Genomic DNA, 13,857 nt, shown 5'->3' with positions numbered 1-13,857 from the left:
CTATGGGGCAGATTAGGTTGTGAATACATAATAGACAGCCAATAATACAAATAATAACAATGATAAGCAACTATTAATGCAATGCGCTCAGTATAAATAACCCAGCAGTGGCTCGATCCCTTTTGGGCCCAGGGCTGTGTTAGCGTTTTCACTCAATTTGGGTTACTTTTGACGCAGTAGTTTTAAGAGTGTGTGGTCTCATAAGTGTTAGTTGAATTCAGGTCGTGCAGCCGTAACAAAGTGAAGTACGAATAGACCCACGGCCTGGAGATAGCCTGGGTTCGTCCCATCTCCTCGGCCTCCAGCAGCAGCCCCCTTTTGAAGGCCATCTGCTCCTGCAACAGCGTCATCTGCCTGCATGGAGAACAAAGTATAAGCAAGACATGATGCTAGCAACACCAGAAAACACTTTTCGGTATTTACGTGGAGAGTAGCTCCGCCTGCACCCTGGACTCTTCGGCCCTCAAAGCTTGTTCTTCTTGACACATTCGATGCTCTTCGTCTTTGGTGCTCCTGTCCTCCTTCTGCTGCTCCTTCATAGCGAGGTACTCATCTCTCTCGCACTCGTCCATCTCCTGCAAGCGCTTCCACTCCTCCTCCTGCCTCCTCTGTTCCTCCAGGTGTAGATGTTCCACTTCCACTTCAATAAAGTAACACTTATTATTATTGTTGACATTATTAGTAGTAGTAATATTTCACCTTTCCTCCTCCTCGCCTCTTCCTCCCTCATCATCTGCAGTCGCTCCATCTGTCGCCTCCTCTCCTGTTGTCGCCTCATTGCCCTCTCTCGCTCCGCTTGCTCCCGTCCGGCTCGCTCCTGCTCCTCCTGCTCGCGCTTCCCCCTTACCTCTTCTTCGGCGAGCTTCCTCAGTCTGTGAGTGGAGAAACAAAGTGGCAACAGAAAGCTTTGTAACACAAACTGAAAACATTTCTTACCTGAGATGTTCAGCTCTCCTTCTGCGTTCCTCCTCCAGTTCGTTCCTCATGTTATCCTTAGTCCGCTTCCGCTCCTGCTGCTGCATTCTTGCTTCCTCCTCTTGCTCACTCCTCCTCCTCTCAAACTCCTGCTTCCGTATCTCAGCTCGCTCAGCCTGACGACGGGTCTCCTCCTCATTGCTTCTGCGGGTCTAAAATCCATGCAATACGCCAACATCTTTTAAAGTTTCCCACTGTCTTTTTATTTGTTTGTTTTTTTACAATCTTTGATATTCTTTGCAAGATCATTTGAAACGAGCAGGATGTCTTTTTCCAAGCTATTTTTGTTGGTCAGAAATTGCTGTAATTTTTAATGGTCCTTTAGCTCATTAATATGAACAAATATTCAACATGTAAATGAACTCTGCTCTGATTGGGTCACTGTTCTCCTTAATCCGACATGGAAAACAGCTTTTCTTCAATTGGTTATTTCCAATATCTGGTCGCCTTGTGGCCGGCTTTCTACAGTGTGTTACGTCTGTTGGAATTCCTTGGGCCATAACTGTGCATGCCAGATTTTGTATGTGAATTTGCAGATAAAGCTGTGTGTTCAAAGAAATATTTGTGCGCACACAAAGTGGGCACATACTTCATGAGTCACAAACATAAATAGTGCCAAATTCAAATGCACTTGTTTCTGCATGCTTTTGCCTTTTGACAGATGTTGCATGCAAGTTACAAATCGCACAGACGTCAACCTTAAACCATGTCACAGACTTATTTTGACATATCGCCACTGTCCTGTGAAAAACATGTCCAATTTGGAAAATAAATAATTTTCACATTAATGCGAAGTCTGTAACGTGGAAACAGCATTCACGTAAAAGTAAGAAAATTGAAGAAAATGGACATACGTGTTTTTCACAGGACAGCGACGATATGTTATGCAGAAAAAAGTGGGAAATAAATTGGATTGTGATAGAAGGGCCACTTTAAAGGCATTCCAGTGCATAATAATTTTCTATTAACACTGGTGTCCCTCAAGGCTGCTTACTATACCCACTGTAATACTAGAGGTGGAACAAATATTGATAATGTAATGTATGTAATATAATTACATTCCATACAATATCAATGAACCAATGTTACACATCAATATTTTCTTTACAAAAAAGAATTAAGTGACAGTGCATGCTATGACATGCATTGATAATGACTTTTTAAATGACAATCAGTACAACCAGTAAAAATAGAATTCTACAACTAGTGTTCAGTTCTTCTTTTGGTGTGCGTCAATTACTCACCAATTTCCACTATAAACCGTATTTTTGTTAGCATATACTTGTTGCAGTTAGGTCCATTTCCTGTTCTATGGCTTTCATCACACTTTTCCTTTGTCACGAAGGGTGTCCTTCTGTGGCGGCAAAACAAAACCCCTTGTGGAGGTAATCCTTTAGCCGCTCTCTAAACTGAAGTCTCAAGTCACAAGATTTACTAATGTGTGAACTCATTCAACTTTCGGGGTGTTGGGCTTTGGATGTTTTGCCATACTTATTTATGCTGGCCTCCATTTTTTGCACAGCTTTTGTACATGTCGATTAACTATGCTGGAATGTTACTTAAAACATTCCCTGAACGCTTTTTTATGATAGCAAAAGTTGACTTTGATGCATCAGTTTCAAAACATACATTGTGCTCCTAACCAACCTCAGCCTTCGCCAGTTTTAACATCAGCTGCTCCTCGGTTACCATGATGGTAGAGCACGATGACGATGGTTGACTTTGAGAGGATGCGAGGGCCGTCATGTCCCCCGATAGACCCTCGCAGGAAGACCTCAGCGAGCTCCTCGGATTGAGGCCCAAGGACACAGAAGGAGACATCTGGAAACTAACTGAATGGACACTGCTTTCAGTGCTGTGTGTGTCATTTGTGGAAAGGCACTCATTGTCTTCTTCTATGCTGGTGACAGCTTTTGGTTTTTCGGCAAAGCATCCGGGGGATTCTAGGTAAAAGCCTTCGCCTGTTTCTTCTTCAGCTGCCACCTCCTCTTTCTCCAAACAATCATCTAGTTGTTTAGGTGAGGGAACATCAAGACCATCTGTGAAGGAAAAACATGAATATTTCAATATTCTAAGCCATTCTTTTCAGTCATTTTTTCATTTTACTCTGTGCATACCCAATGTATTCATAGACAAAAGAATTGGGACACACTTCTTGATAAATCAGTAAACAATACATGAACGTGTTGGGCTAAAGTTCAATACTTCTTAGGCATTTAGCACAATTCTATGCATCCAACTTTGCAAAAACTGTTTGGGGTAGTGTATGAGTCTACCTGAGGTCCTACAGGGAAATGTTTTAGGTCCATTCACGTGTATAGTTTCACCACTCCTTGTCCCTGTTACAGGATTATAATAGTTTACGATTTTTCATTGTTGTTATTTTTTTATTTTATTTCATTTTGACTTTTATTTTTAAATTCTGTTAGTTTTAGTAAGTTTTTAGAGTCTGGTTTGTTAGTTTTTATTAGGTTTTATTTTTTCAAAATTCTTTGTTTTAGTTTAGCTTTTATTAGTTTTAGTATTTGTTTGTGGGGTATTTGTCGAGTTTAAGATTAAAACAAAAGGTCACTAAGTATTGTGTAATAAAGTAAACAAACCACTGTTTGACCTTTCTTCTTCTGTACAGACGTACACAAAAACGAATTCCAAAAGCTCATGTATATTACTTGACAAAGATGAAAATGAAGGAAATTTTTTGTGCTAATTAGACTTTTACTTACTTTACTTACTTTTATAAACTTAGTTTATGTGTAGTGTAGTTTCTATCAGTTTTAATTAAAAAAAAAAAGCATTTTCACTTTTAATTTATTTTGTTAATGAAAATATTTTTGTTAGTTTTCGTTTTCGTTACCCAATTTTTTTGAATTGTATATGATAATTGTGTTTACCCTCTTTGTGATTTAGTTTCGTTCGTCGCGTTCCTCTGGTCGACTCTTCCTTCATTCCTTTCTCTTCTTTTGCTGCTTCCTTTGTTCGCATCCGACCGTTCTCTCTTTCTTTGATGCCTCTTTTCTTTTTCTGAAACTGAATCATGTGGTAGGCGAAGAAATAACAAATCTGACAACAAACCACATCATTCCTCACCACAGATGTTAGTGCAGAATCTTTTTGTGTCTCTGTTGGATTTTTCTTGGTCTGTTTGTCATCTATGTCGCTTTTAGTTAAGCGAGCATCACTCTCTTCTTTCTTCATCTTTCTCACATTTCCAGCTTTGTTCTTTCTGGATCGCATCTGTCCTTCTTCTTGTGACTTGACAGTTTTCACATCCTTCCCCCTACATGACCATATGTCATTGATGCGAATGTTCATCCTGTCATAAAGTTGTTAATCATTATCGTTTAAGTGTGTTTATGTTACCCACAGTCAGGGGCGGGGCCATGGGTGGATCTTGGTGTGCACATTCCCACCCAGATTGACAGACTGCTCACCCAGTGACATTAATGTTACATTATTTTTAAATTTGTGCTTCGTTGTGTTTTTATTTTATTCAATATTAAGAATGGCATAATTGTGGTTGTCTATGGAAGATCAGAACGTCACATTATTCAGTTTGTCATTTTATTTGAATATAGGATGTGTCGGGACAGGAGGATTGTGCTCAGTGAGAGAAAGATTCAGGCCCACCCTGATTTTTCCAGACCCACCCATTAGCCACGTTCTGACTCCGCCCCTGCCCATAGTCCTTTAAATGTGTGTCTTAACTGCCATGTTAAATTTGAGTTGCACATTGTTAACATGAAACCGTGACTGAGACTTGTGTGAAACATTCAAATCCCTGTTAGCTCCACCGATGCTAAGAGTGCTCACAATCTATTACTACACTTCTGCATGTCGTTGTGGCTAATCATACATGGTAGACCCTTCACCTTCTTTTGTAGGTTGGCAGGGTCATCATTAGCTTGATTTTCTTCTCTAATGGAGATGAAACAGTGCAAGTACTACTAATTTACATGAATGATGTACAACTTAAACCCGATTAGGTGTGGTAAGGAAATCTTTTTTATGTTGCAAATCCCTGTTAGATTATATTTGCCTGGTAGGACTTTTTCTGGTAACTTAGATTCCTCTAAGTCCCGCTCTGCCCCTCTATCGCATGGTGTTCCCCAGGGTTCTATTTTGGGGCCCTTGCTGTTCTCATTGTATTTGCTGCCCCTGGGTTCCATTCTTCAAAAACACTGTATTTCCTTCCACTGCTATGCGGATGACTGTCAGATCACGTTTACTGATAAACAAAACATGGCGAAAGCTAGAGTAAGTACGGCACTACGCTTTTTAATAAGCGAGGAGGAAACCGTCTGCTTCATTCGTGCGGTGAGTGACATGAATATAATGTGTTTTATTGACGGAAGGAAATAATAAGCGGAGATGGTGTAAATTGCGTCATGATGTCCGTGTGTCGCCGTTTCAATCAGGTTATATAAATGAGGGGGGCAACTCTGTCTGCTCAAGCCATGTAAACGGGTTATTCCGAATTACTCAGAAATCGGAATTTTGACCACAACCCAAATATTGACTGCATGTAAACCTGGTCAGAGATACAATCGAAAACAACGATAGCCATTGGACACATTGTCTGTGCTTTCCTCTCACCGTGCAGCGTCCTCTGCTGTGTTACTCTCTGCGGCCTTCTTCAGTCCCACCGCAGCTTCCTCTAACGGCACTTTTCTAGTGACAACACCCTGCTTGATGAAGGTCGTACTGCCAAAGCAAAGTCGTAAATGTTTTAGTTTCTCAATAAACTTATTAGGTACAACGGAACCTCCAAAATTGAACCCATCAACAATGGTCCAGTAAAACTCCACTATTCACAGGGGACAGACAGTGATGGGGCCCTGCCGTGGATAGCGAAAATTCAGGAGTAATTCATGCTTGCCTATAAAGACCACAAGGATGACATTATCTTGGCAAAGCAATACTTTTATTGCGTTGGCCTGGGCACAACACAGAGAAAAGGTGAGTTTTCCACAAATAACAAGAGCATAAATTAAAAGCAAAAAAAAAACGCGAATACAGTTCTCCCTACTACATCGCAGGGATGACGTTCCAGACCACCCCATGATAAGTGAAAATCTGTGAAATAGAAATTGGAATTTAATTGTTGAATTGTTATTCAACCTACAGACGCTGGAACTGAAGAACTCACTTTAAGTGATTTTCCATGGGTCACAGTTCCACTTTGGAGGCTCCAATTTACAATTTAATTCTATCGAATAAAACTGACACCTGAGTCCAGATTCCAGTGTGTTAATCATGTCGTTCCTTAATTGGTCAGTTAGTCCTGAGGTGGCTTTTGGCAGATGTTCAAACTCCTCCTCCTGCTCCTCGGTGCTACTTACTGCAGGTTCCTGCACCTGTTGCCTTGGTGAAGAGTTCATAACTTTGTTTTTAACATCTTGTTTGTCTTCCCACTGTGTTTCCTCCATTTCCTCCTCCTTTGTGTTTGTATTTGTTGTAACCACTAAAATAAGAAGAACTGACTTCAGTACTTTGGAAAAAGAGGATAAAAGGATGGTGGATATATAAATGAATTACCTAAATTAAGATGGCTGTTGTTTGGTCTTATATCAGACCCTGCAGACTTGTGAAGATCTAAACACTTGATTAACAGCAATGAATACAGAATATTGTTTGGTTGCCACAGATGCTAAATGAACCAATCTGAGTTGATTTAAAATATCACAAAATTGTAAAATAATAGGAAAAACTCACAGATTTTATGGGTGCACGATATTGAACATTCCCAAATGGTATATTTAAGTTCAGTTCCTCATCTTCTTCTGCACAGAGGAAAAAAAAAAACAATATTGGTGTTCATAAAAATGTCACGGCCATTTGTTTTTTTCAAGCAGGAAAAAAACAAACAAACAAAAAAGTCTAATTGGTATATTGTTTGACATAAAGGACTCTTATTTTTGAAGCCGGCACGTGCAGAAATGCTTGTGTAATCTGACGTTCATTAAGGCGCAAGCCTAGTTGCCCCTATTTGGGAATTCGGTTCTTCTCTCTGCCCCATGCCGGGTGTTATGGTGTACTGGGCGTGGGCCCTTTCACAACCCATTTGACATTTTGGTCATCTAAACTTCACGCCTACTGGAGCCTCGTCTAAGTTTTAGCGCGGGTAGTCTCACATGATTTTATGCAATCTGATCGGGCCAAACCCAGACAGATTCTGAGTCCTCTATAGTAAGATAAGAAGAATAGAATAATAAGAACCACAGAGTTCTGAGTTCTTGCAATCCTCAATGGACTTGCATCATGCATGTTAAAGTACGAATGATGTATAAAGTTAGTGCTATTACTGCAGAGCAGATGTGCTAATTAAAGCACTGTGCGCACAAAAAAATAATAAAAATGCGACAACCGTAAGTGACAGTGACATACAATAGAATGAAGCCCAAACTCGAAACACAATTAACAATGCGGGCCTTATTACTTAGTTGTGATGTTGCCGTCAAAGCACTGGTGAAGCCCATTTGAGCTTTAGTGTTTCACTGTGACTCAACCATTTCAGGCACAGTGACTGCAACATTTGTTTCGTCTGTATGCGTGAGTCTTTATGTCAAAGTTGAACATCAGCCACTGCATCAAACGCTACTGTGTCATGCCATGCGCTGCCACTGACCGGTCTTTCGATTCATCGAAAATCATTAGTCTGGCAGCGGGGCCGTTGAGGTGTTTGCATGTATTGTACATACCAGAGTGTGTCTGTTCGTGTTGCAGCACCATGACGTATGGTAACGTCTCGCCATCTGCAGAGAAAACCTGGAAAGCTGTGAGGGGCAGATGGCACCATTATCTCATGTTGACTTCAAACACCCCTATAACAATTTTGACATTTTAAGTGAAAATGTATATATGATTGATAAAAAAACACATTAAAACTAATTAAAACTAATAATTAAAACTTGCACCACAACACCCTTTGCCAAGAATCTGTGTGCCTGGTTGATAAGTATTGAAACATCGCTTTACCCTCAGTTTAACGCTATATCTCAACAATTCTGTACTAGATTGTTCTCGGTCTTTGTACATATTTTCAGCACTTACCTTCAAACATGTTTAATGTATTTAGACACAAATTGCGAAAATGACTTTTAGTGATTGACGTACCTTGTTGCTCTGTGTCGTTGTCGTCAGTAAAATGTTGATACTGGTAGCTGTCATACAGTGACAGTTGAATAATTTCCCCGTCAGGGCCGAGAATCATGCACCCAACGGCTTGGTCGTTCTGTAAATCTGACAACCGGCCACAAGTTTGAGTACATGAGCACTTACTGTCTGTGTGTAATGTTCTGCGTCGGCATCTGTACCTCTCAGCTCCAGTGGGAGAAGCCCCCTGACCACGCTTCTCTTAGCATCGCTGGAGTCACAGGAATCATGGAGATCGGGTATTCGGTTATGTAAAAAGGCTGAGGAGCTCTGCCTGCCAGGACCTCTGCATCCCAAGACTCCCACTGGGAGACGTGGAGACCCTTAGAGTAGAGGACAGAGCAAAGCAAGGTCCACTGAAATTATAAACACAGAAAAATAAGGGAAAAAAGGAAAAAACAATTTTAAAAAATCTATTTTGATGCACCGTCCACCAGGCCAAGCAGAATCTCTGAAGATTTCTTAGACTGTTGCCCATGCTGTAACACTTCACAGAATTGTTTTCCCGTTTTGTCCCTGCTTCCTGCTGGTTTCTTTTCATATTTAACCTGTTCTATACGGAGGAAGAATAACACAATCTTATACATATCAAGTGAAAACACCATCATGACAATATTTTATCACCATGTTTTTTGACAGAGAGTAACAGAGGAAGAAGCAACGGGCGATGATGGGAGTTCTTCTGACATCCTGGTTCTGTTCGGACCTCCTGCTGAGTCCGTGTCTCGCTGGAATGCCCCATAGTGACATGGTGGACTTCTATAGGAGGCAGATGCTGGTTGTGGTGGACTCCATCAATCTTGGAACCCTCTCGTCCCTCCTGAAAACAAATCCAAGTCAAACAGAAGTTGTGGCAGTCATTATTTAAAATCACATGGGTTCTTGCTTTGATATAGGGGCCAGAACATACTTAGATGTTGCTCCGTTGAACATTGATACCGCTGGACAACTGTCAATTTCTTTTTATTTTCGGTACCGCTATCAAGTTGTTTTACATATTGATTAAAATCAATGCATTCCACCCATCCATTTTCTACGCCACGTATTGTGTGGAGGTGGAGCTTATCCCAACTGACTTACAGACAAAATGCAGATTGTCGAAAAAAAAAATACACTGCCCGCACGGAAGTCAGGTAAATGAACCACTAAACTCTCATTGTAGATTTGTGGGCAGCCCAAGACCCAACTAATCTGCATTTTTATGTGCCGCACCTTTGAGATAGGTGGATTATCTTTGCAAAGGAGAATTGACCACTAACACAGAATTGGACAGATGGGTGAACAATATCTGAGAAAAATAAGCATTCATACTGTTCATAGAAAAAGTCTTGAAGATTTTCACCTCATAAAAAATGGGAGCCCAAAAAAATGTTTTCTTTTTATTTTTTTCTTCAGTGTGTATTAATAGCTGTGAAGGAAACTTTGTGATTTGGGGTTTGCGGAATTTCATACACAGACGCACCATCGGGGGTGCAAGGCGGTCTCAAATCGCCCATGTCACATGCACGGCCGACTACATTATCCGCAAAGGGAGATGTTGCAGTTTACCTGCCAATGACAGGCACGGACCCCAGTGAGTCTATTTCTGTTTCTGCAATATCAAACGTGGTGTACTCGGGTGTACTGTGCTCTGAATGCAATGATTTTGATGTAAATGAGGGATGGAGATAAGATTAGCCGGGAAAAGACTACTTCCATCCTACAATGGTGCACAAAGGACTAAATGCCCTGTTATGCCCGGCTGGAAACCTGTGCAAAGTTTAGCATTATGCCAAAACAAAGAAAACTACACCCATGCACACAGTTAGACGGCTTGGTGTTAATGTGGACTTACAGGGAATGGGTGCTGATAGTAGGGTTCAGGAGTGACTCCAGGTTCAGCTCTCAGAGGAGGAAGAACCAAGCCTGTGAGTTGAACACACCATTTTATATATATATATATATATATACCACCATGTATATACAGTATATACATGTATATATATACTTAAAGGGGAAGTCAACCCAAACATATTTTTTCAAGAATGTGTTCTATGCAGGCCCACTAGTTGAAACAAGGCATTCTGCTAAATATTGCGTTTGTGGAATAAGAGTTAATCCACTCGTTTTGTCACTTCTGTCGACTGAAAGTGACATCAGAGTTGCTCAGGTAACGACCAATCACAGCTCACCTGTTTTCTGAAGCTGAGCCATGATTGGTCGTTACCTGAGCCATGAGCAGTTGTAATGTAATTTTCAGTCGGCAGAAGTGACAAAATGGCCGCCCCCTGAGATGGCTAAAAAGGGGTGAATTTTGCGGCTTAAGTCATATTCCACAAACACAATATTAATCCGAATGCCATCTTTCAACTAGTGTGCCTGCAAACAACATATTCTTGAAAAAAAATATGTTTGGGTTGACTTCCGCTTCAAGCTTTGACTGACGCTCTTTGCAGGCGATACCTGATCTTGTGCTTAATTCCTGCTCTTCATGCGACTGATGCTCTGCAGAAACATGTCAACAAGTCTGTGTAATTCACCCTTCACACATTTCCTATATTCCTTTGCCTTTTTTTGGTCATTCTTGCATGCACACGCAACACACACATACGCACCTCTCCTATTGTTGATCCGGGTCACTGAGGTTGGTGGGTTGACCGTAATCACAGATCCTCGCGGTAGAGCTGCAGCATCTTTCGGACTTAAGACAAGGGTCAAGTCAATTGTCTCATTTTGCTGTGAACTCTCAGCATGTGACACATTGACCTGGAAAAGAGGCCATTAAGTTTCGTCAATCAAGTGGAAACCGTCAAAGGTGAACCAAGAAAATGCACAAATATTCACATTTGATGTGCTTTTCGACCTTGAGGAACAAGTTACAAGATGCAAATACATTAAATGTATCTTGGATCACCTGAAGTTCTTCTGGTTCTTGAAGGGTTATCTGGTCTATACAGGTCTGCAGATCAAGTACCAGATCCAACCGGACCCTCTGGTCACTTCTCTGTATTTCATTCTCATCTGCAGACAAGCTCAATTTGAATGTTCGACCAGATAAGGATGTTTTAAGCAGATCTTCACTTTGCGTTTTACCTTCAGGTGGATTCTCCGGATGGGAGTTGGTTTCTCGAGGGTCGCCGAGAAACTTCGGATCGCGGTGCTCTCGTGTGGCATAAAGTCGGGAAACACTTGCATGGCAGATGTTTGGAATTGGAGGTAAGGTAGGAGTGGCAAACCGGCAGGTCAACTAGATCAGAGACACGCACAGTCAAAATGTATCCATCTATCCATTTTCTATAGCATTTACCCTGTGCAGGCTTTCAGGGCAATGTAACCTATTCCAGAAGACTTTGGGGAAAAGGTACACTACATTCTGGCAGGGGCAGACTTGCCATTTTGCAAACACCTGAGGCCTTGAGATTTGCAAGGGCCTGCAAACTGTCACGTTCTTGTTTCTGACTGAGTGTCTACCGTTTTGATTCTATTTCACAGTTTCTTCGGTGAGGGTTTGTGGGCGGAGCCTCTGGCACTGCATGTTGACAATGCATCTGGGTTTATGGGTGCAGCGGAAGCGGAAGAAAGATGCTAATTAATGTATTTCTTGCCTACTGAACATTTGGAATAATCATTTGTTCTATTGTCTTATTGTTATTTGTAGGTTATTTGTCTTAAATCTGGCTGTCTTCACCTTTTGTTTTTCTGTTGACAAGGTGCCTGCAGTGCAATGATTTCATTTCTCTTAGCGTTTCTTTGTTGTTAAGTTATATTCCGTGTGTTTATTGCTGTTTTTGACATCCACCTTCCGCTGTGGTTCCATCCATCTCTTTGTGTTTAGTATGTAATTGCGTGTGTATTTCACATCAATCTTTGTTTTCATTGTTTTCCGTTTTTTTTAGCCTGTAAAGTTTCTCGATCAATGTGACAAAATAATCAGGTCAATCTTTCACTTCTAGTAGCTGTAGTAGTAACTGTTGCGGTATCTAACAGCATGCGGCTTCAAGTGTGTAGAACACATGCGGACCAACCTATCCTCATCATCTTCATTTGCTTCATCTGCTGAACTCAGATACTCGTCACCAGTGTGACCATAGCAACTGACAACATCAAGGAGCCATCCCAAAACACAGTCACAACAAATCTGTACCCAAGAAGTATCTCTCATTTCAAAACTGATAGGGACCCCTGCTTTATACCATTCAGGTGTACATAATAAAGTGACCAGTGAGCACATATAGTCACTTCCTGCCTGTTTACCTGATCATTCCGTTGACGCAAGAGGAGAGCGTCCAGCCGTTGTTCCCCTTTCTGCGTGTACTGCCGTGTGCCCCGCCTCCTCCTGTCTGGCACCTGTGACCCACATTTAGTTCCTAGCGTAACCAAGTCCTGCAGACAAAGGAGATCAAACTTTTGGTTTAGTACTCGTACATTTAAAGAACTTTTGGTTGATTTTATTGGGAGGTAGCTCATTCGTACACGTGAGTACAGAACTAGAGGTCCCCGGCGAGTGCTGTACGTCTTCGGGATGGTTGACTCTTCGCTTCTGAGCAGACTTCCGCTGTTGGTCAAATGCAGTAGAGCATCATGGGATTTCCAGATGTAGTAGTCCTATTGGGGTAATATCTTTCAATGACATTTTTAGGGATTCAAGTAGTCCTCATTTAAAGCCATATCAAAATCATTAGCATGCCAGATGACTTGTAATAAATACAAGAGACTAGCAGCTGTCACGGCCTACATTATGATTTGGTGTATGGATTTACCGTATGAATGAACCAGCCAATGGACCACCACCTCTTATTTTGCGGTAATGCTACCCATATGAAGAAAAGTCTGTATAGTTAATATAGACCCCTTATGATTAATACAATTAATGGATCCAGTTTTCCCTTGCCCAGACGCGGGTTCATCACCTATGAGAGGGGTCAAAGGGGTTGGGTGTATGTTGAGCTGGACGGCGGCCAAAGGGACCTTGGCGGTCCGATCCCGAGCTCCAGAAGCTGGCTCTAGGGACAGGAAATGTCACCTATCTGGCAGGAAATAAGCCTGAGCTGGTGTGCGAGGCAGAGAAGTTCCAACTAGATATAGTCAGACTCGCCACCATACTCGCTTAGGCTCTGGTCCCAGCCCTCTGGAGAGGGGTTGGATTCTATTCCACTCTGGAGCTGCCCATGGTGAGAAATGCAGGGCAGGTGTGGGCATACTCGCTGCCCCCTGGCTTGGTGGTTGTACATTGCGGTTCACCTCGGTGGACAAGAGGGTAGCCTCCCTCCGCCTTCAGGTGGGGAGATGGGTCCTCACTGTTGGATGTGCTTGTGCACCAAACAGCAGTTCAGAGTACCCACCCTTTTTGGAGTCATTGGAAAGAGTGCTGGAGAGTGCTCCTTCTGGGGACTCCAACATTTTGCTGGGTGACTTCAATGCTCACGTGGGAGATGACAGTGAGACCTGGTTGGTTGTTTCCTGAGCCCTGAGCAACTGTGATGTAATTTTCAGTTGACAGCAAGTGACAAAATGGCCACCCCCTGAGATGGCTAAAAACAGGTGGCTTTTGCTGCTTAACTCATATTTCGAAAATGCAATATTAATCAGAATGCCGTGTTTAGACTAGTGGAGGCGCATAGAACATATTATTGTAAAGACATTTTTTGGGTTGCTTCCACTTTAAAAGACTCTGTTGTATGTTTCAGTTTTCCTTTTTTTTCAAGCGTGTAAAAATGCCTGAAGATACTTGGTGGTCATCTACGACCATTT

At 41.8% G+C, this 13,857-nt stretch overlaps 1 pseudogene across 1 annotated transcript in view; it reads right to left on the bottom strand.

Annotated features, from left to right (window-relative positions):
- Positions 1 to 69: 69 nt before the first annotated feature.
- LOC147136173 (uncharacterized) overlaps positions 70 to 13,857 on the bottom strand; it is a 14,210-nt pseudogene continuing 422 nt past the window's right edge. The window contains exons 3-24 of the transcript XR_015089595.1: positions 12,580 to 12,711; positions 12,361 to 12,489; positions 11,200 to 11,353; positions 11,021 to 11,127; positions 10,722 to 10,872; positions 10,570 to 10,611; positions 9,962 to 10,032; positions 8,555 to 8,947; positions 8,289 to 8,450; positions 8,089 to 8,214; positions 7,674 to 7,748; positions 6,688 to 6,755; positions 6,511 to 6,574; positions 6,202 to 6,436; positions 5,547 to 5,676; positions 4,063 to 4,245; positions 3,867 to 3,996; positions 2,623 to 3,014; positions 937 to 1,127; positions 700 to 872; positions 424 to 640; positions 70 to 354 (exon numbers count right to left, since the gene is read on the bottom strand). The product of XR_015089595.1 is annotated as an uncharacterized LOC147136173 (transcript). The remainder of the gene's footprint in view (positions 355 to 423; positions 641 to 699; positions 873 to 936; positions 1,128 to 2,622; positions 3,015 to 3,866; positions 3,997 to 4,062; positions 4,246 to 5,546; positions 5,677 to 6,201; positions 6,437 to 6,510; positions 6,575 to 6,687; positions 6,756 to 7,673; positions 7,749 to 8,088; positions 8,215 to 8,288; positions 8,451 to 8,554; positions 8,948 to 9,961; positions 10,033 to 10,569; positions 10,612 to 10,721; positions 10,873 to 11,020; positions 11,128 to 11,199; positions 11,354 to 12,360; positions 12,490 to 12,579; positions 12,712 to 13,857) is intronic.

The sequence above is a fragment of the Filicampus tigris genome, chromosome 14 (genome assembly GCF_054856515.1).
Source record: "Filicampus tigris isolate MCC_2025a chromosome 14, RoL_Ftig_1.0, whole genome shotgun sequence".
Taxonomy (NCBI): Eukaryota; Metazoa; Chordata; class Actinopteri; order Syngnathiformes; family Syngnathidae; genus Filicampus; species Filicampus tigris.
Note: the sequence above shows the minus strand (reverse complement) of the source record. Positions and strands in the feature narration are given on the sequence as shown.